The sequence below is a fragment of the Papio anubis genome, chromosome 2 (assembly GCF_008728515.1).
Source record: "Papio anubis isolate 15944 chromosome 2, Panubis1.0, whole genome shotgun sequence".
Classification (NCBI taxonomy): Eukaryota; Metazoa; Chordata; class Mammalia; order Primates; family Cercopithecidae; genus Papio; species Papio anubis.
The window spans coordinates 153,903,340-153,908,943 of NC_044977.1; positions in this window are offsets into that span (position 1 = coordinate 153,903,340).

Below are 5,604 nucleotides of genomic sequence, written 5' to 3' on the forward strand. Positions count from 1 at the left end.
GCCCAGCGTAGGAAGAGGGCAGAAGTGGGCTCGCGTCTATGCGGGTATTCGAAGTGAAAAAGAGCTGCAAACGGCACAGATGTCCGGGGGCTAGGCGCAGGAAAACAGAGGAAGGAAACTGCCTTAGCTCTCAAACACTGCCTATGGAGGGGTGTTCCCCGGAAGATTATTCTACATCCTATGAAAGAGGTCTCCACTGGGCACTGGCCACGGCATTGGGGATGTGGGTGCGCGCCTGTTCTGAAAGAAGGGTCCCCCAGGCCGCGCAGGGGAACGCAGGAGACGCCTGTCCCCGGGGGAACCAGCGGAGGATTGTTTCATTTCAAAGTGAAAATCTGCAGGCTTTGGGAAACGATATTCAAAAAAGTATATAATCTCCATATGCCGCTCAATGGAGGATCCTCATAATTTACAGCGGCAGATAAGGCTAGAGGGTGTAATAAAAAATCTGAAGCCCTCCCCTCCCCCCTCGCCGCCTCCCCGGAATTGCACCTTGGGCAGCGGAGCAGAATCCGGAATGTGAACTTCTCCCGACATATGTTTCCCGCAGATAAGTAAACAATCTGGACGTGAAATGGAAATGGTAATTAATGCAGTAATGCTGTTACACCTCGAGTGTGCAAATCCCATTGACTCGCCGCACCACGGGGGGTGCCGGGCGTACGGGGACCGGTGGCGTGCGCCCAGGCTGCCCACTCCCTCCCTCCTCTCTCCCTCCTCCCTAGGTCCCCGGGCGGGGCGTCCAGAAATCCCGCAGAGACGTGCCCGGGCTGCAGGAAGCAAGGAGCTGCTTAAGCAGGGTTCGGGACTCCCGGCTCTCGGCCCTTGGAGGACTGGGCGGGTGCTCTGCCTTTGCCTCGACAGCCGCGCCTCTCACCCACCTCCCTCAGTTATCACCGCCGCGCTAGCGCTAGCAGGGCCTCCTCGGGGCTCAGAGGTGCAGCCCTGCCCTGAAGCACCCAGGAGAGCCTGAGTTCTCCTACTGCGAGCAGCCGGCGACAGAGGCCTGGAGGCAGAGGGAACCCCCAAACTTAGTGCGGCTGGTCGCCCCGAGTGCGGCTGTCGGGTCTTTCCTCTCCCCTCTGTTCCGGGGCCAAGTGCGGCCGGGTGTCTGGCAGAGTTTTTCTGAAGTTTCTTTCCATCCTCGCACCGAAAGCACTGATCGTATATGAACTGCTTCTCTTACGGACCTGAGCGGAAAAGTTTGGAAAAGGCCACTGCCCGCCAGAGTAAAGCAACTTCTCCACTTTGTAGCAAAGAGGAAACTTGAGGCCTCCTTTCAGCCTTTGTCCGGCCTGGGCACCCGCTCCCTTCCTCAACCCAGACCCAATGCTTGGGCTTCTGGGGGGAATTGGGGAGGTTGCCTAGCGCAGGGATTCGAGCGAAAGGATGCAGAATCAGGGGAGGCAGCCAAGGGATGTCCCCGATCCGCGGCCCTTCCCGCTTCCGAAGAGAACAGCTTTCTCACCCGACCCCAGAGGCTGGACAGGAGCCTGAGGATGACGGCTCTGCGGGACCCAGGGCCAGGGGCTGGGCCAGGAAGGGAGTAGCGAGGCCCCCTCTTCCCTGACTTCAGGCTCCTTCTTAGTGTGAGAGCCGGCAACGCCCAAGCCCCGGGACCTGGGCGCACACACAGAGCCGGGATTCCGCGGCGCCCACTGAGAGTCTCTGGTTTAAAGTAGAAGCCCCAGGATTTCTAGCGCCCCCATCCTCCATCAACTTCTTTATTTTCTTAATTACTCTGCGGTGGCCCAGCGCCTGCGCTTCTGGTTCCAGGCCAATGCCCATCCCTGCAGCATCAGGAAAGAAATCAGCCCAAGTAGCTCTCCCACTGCTAGGTCCACTAGAGCCTAGGAGGCAGGGCAGGACAGGACAGAGGCCAGGAGAACATGCCCCTCGATGGAGGCAGGAAACATGGGTCCCGGCTGTCCTGCACTCAAATCTAACGGGCCCCTTCTGTCCCTGTGCCTCTTCCTCTAGCACTCACACACAATCCACTCAGCAAATAAAGAGATGAGATTTCTTTACACAAATCTTGTGACTTAGGTGATATTCAAATTCAAATGGTTTGAAATTCATTGTCCACTTGAACAATGGTAACAAGGCCTGAGCTGGGAGGAGATGAAGGAAACAAGAGTGCTGGCACCACAGCTCGCCAAGTTTCCCGGGCCCTGGCAGTCTCGGATCTCTCCAGAGAAGCTGACCTGGCGGGACACACTTCACTAAATGGTGAGCTGTGATCAAAGTCCCTTGGCCCTAGTCTGACGGAAACATCATCCCGCTTTGGTTCACTGGAGATTCCTACAGGTTAGCTCGCTCCAGTTCCAAAATGCAAACGTTAAGGGGGTCTCAGATGTCAGTTACTCACACCTCAGTGTAATTTACTCAAAGTAGCTGGTCTTTTCCGTCTTTAAAGTCAGCGGGCCTACGGAAATTAATATTTAAATAGTAAAACTCCGAAACTGGAAGGGAATCAAAGATTTTGGGAGTCGGATCCAAAACCGAGAGGTGCATAAAAGGCTGACGGAGTTCTCGGAATGAGGGAGGCCAGAGGCTGAAAGGGACCAAGAATGCCGCATCTCTCAGAAGATGTGGCCAGTGTACCCCTGAGCCAGATGGCAGCCAAGGTTTAAGAAAGCAAACCTAGGTAAAACCCAAACAACTGTGCTCCTGCCGCGCCGGCGCCGATGGCTGCCAACCTAGCAGCATGCTGTTCAGGTCTCTGCTGTCCTAGGGAACACCCAGCAGAGGAGCGACGACGCTGAACGCGGCATGTATTTGGGTCACTTTTGGCGGGGAGAGGGGTCCCGGGGAAGCAATGAGAGCAGCAGGTGAGAGGTCCAGGCCCTCCCTGCCAATCCCGCTCGAGGGAGGCCCAGGTTGCTAAGCGAGAGAAGTCTGGGGCTCCCTGGCTGCCGGACTCGTGCCTAACGCAGAGAGATCTGCAGAACCTCCTCCTGCAGGACCAACGGCGCCCCGCGCAGCGCCGGAGTTCGGGTTCTCCGGATGTCAGGAGTCTGTCCAGGGCAACTCTTGGCTGCTCTTTGCTGCGCTACGCGCGCTCGGGAGAAGCGGCTCTTCTCCACTCCGGGCGGGCGGGGCGCTCCTCTCCCTACAGGTTTGCTTTAATGATTTTCTTGAAAGAAAGAGACAGTTGTGAGCAAACAGGTTTGACAGGGACTGCTGCCCCCCACACCCCCCAGGGGATTTCTTTTTGTCTGCGCCTGACTTCAAAGTCAGTAATCGGCCCCTGTCAGCGGCGTGACGAGAAGGATTTTGGCTGTTTGTTAGGGCGAGTCGCGGCCGCGCACCTCGGCGGACGCTCAGCGGCCCTCGGGGCGACGGAGGCAAAGCTGAGGCAGGCCCTTGCGGGGATGGGGGTGGGGGGCGAGGTTGGAACTAGGTCTAAGGAGGGCAGATGGCTGGGGAAGGCCAGTCTGCGAAGGAAGGAAACGAAGTGTGGTGGCCAAAAACCGCCCGAGTCAAGTCTTTGACTTCAGGTCCCAGGACCCGAACTGGGCCCCCCGGCTCTTTGCAGGCTGGAAAGAGGTCTCAGTCAGCTCTGAGTGAGGCCGCAGCTCCCTGAGCGCCTCTCTGCTACAGCGCACTCTAGTTTCCTGGTTCCCCATCTGAGCCCAAGACCCGGCCAACCCGGGACCCTGGTTTCAGTTTTCCAGCTTCACCCACCGCCCGAGGCCTTTGCCCCTCGCACTTTGCCCCTCGCACTCGCCACGTGCCCCTTTCCAGCCTAACCCTTCAGGTTTGCTTCAGGTGGGGTCGTGGGCGCCAGGTTCTTTCTCCAGCTGGGGTGTTCTGTTCGCCCAGGGCGCTCCCGCGCTGGGATCTGCGGGGAGATACCCAGACCCCTGTAAGCTTCATCTTAGGAGATGTTAAGGGACACTGAGCTATGGGGGCTATCAGAGCGGCTGACAGGACTGTCAGTTGGGGTTATATCAGAAAGGAAAACCGTGGCTCCTCCGTCCCAGGCCTCCTGGGCTTCCTAGGAGGTGGGAGGAGGGGCCTTCCCTAAGCGCCCAGGGCCCCCAAACCGGACGGCCACCAGAGGCCAGTCACTTCCTAATTGTCTCGATTTGTAAGAGGGTTTTGTAATGCTAAGTAAGCGTGGCGCAGCCAGCCCGGCCTCCCCCTACACCTCCCTCAGCCCGCCTTTGTTTACCTTCGCCTGATCGCTCATTTATTTATCTATCTATTATTTATAGGCGTCCTCTCCTATTCAGCGCCCGTGTATGTTAATTGTGTTATACCATTTAATTCTAACATCGGTCTCAAAAGAGCTCTTAATGAGAAAAGCATATACAACATGGATCACTTTGCTATTCAGCTTAGCCAGATGGACAACTGCTAACTTTTTTTTTTTTTTTTAAATAATGAAAATCCCCCTTTGACAAAGGGGCTCGGATGAATAGGCTCCAAATAACACCTCAAACACTTCTAATTGTTTTGAGGACAATATGCTAATCCGCGGATTTCGGCTTTGGTGTCTGTTGACAACATTTCCCGTGCACTTCGAGCCACCGACTCCTTTGGAAACAGCAGAGGCAAGCGCACAAATCTCTAAACAGCAGCAGAAAGCCGACAAACCTCTAGGCTGTCCCACCTCCCACCCCGTAGCATATCAAAGCCAGTGGGAAAAGCGCGCAAATTAAGGAAACCCACGCGTGAGCGCGGCTTTGGGGGTGAGACTCCAAGACCGCGGGTGGAAAGCACCCTTCGATTTTGAGAACACATTCCAAAGAGTTTTGCTGGATGACACCGGAGGGTCCTTTCTCCTCAGGAAAGACAATTATCTTCAAGAAAACATTCACCCGGAGGGGAAAGAAAAGGGCTGTTTTCCTTGTTTAATATCATGGGCTGCACTGTTATTTGATTTTTTACGATTTTTAAAAACTCCTTGCCCGAGTCGTGACAATGTCGCCTTCCTTTTCCCTTTACTCTGCAGGGTCTCAGTAAAAAGCGTTCGACAGTCTGGGGCGGGGACCTATGGCACATCTTTCTGCATTCCTTAGACTTTTATTTTTTAACTTAGGAACCAGTATCAAGCCCCAAATCCCCAGAAGAGTGAGCAGCAGAGTTTCCAAACACCTAAAAAGGCAAAATACCTGATTCCCCCAGTCTTCTCCCATGCTTTGAACTTAAACATCCACTGCAGGACGCGGTGTTCAGCGCGCAACTGGTTCCCAGGAGACTCGGTGCTTCTCCCCACTGCTTCAGCGTTTGGGTTTTTAAAAAGTAAACTCACCCAGATCTCAGCGGTCTGGGTCGGCCTTTGACTTAGTTCATTCACTTTTTGAAGTGGCCTGACCCTTTTGGGAAGAATGGGGGGAGAGAGTGAAGTCCCAGGGAACGATACCTTTATCTAGACTCTAAAGGCAAAAAGCAATCTCCAGGGCGCATTCCGGACAGATCCGAAACTCTAGGCCCTTCTACACCCAACCCACAGACCACCAAGATGGGCCAACGGGGGGCAGCCACCAGCCATCACTGCTTAGATTCGCTCTATGCACTTTCAGCATCCCCGCACCCGACTTTCCAGCCCCTCCAACCTGGCTCCTGACTTCAGATTTTAGGCACATCAAAGGTTAC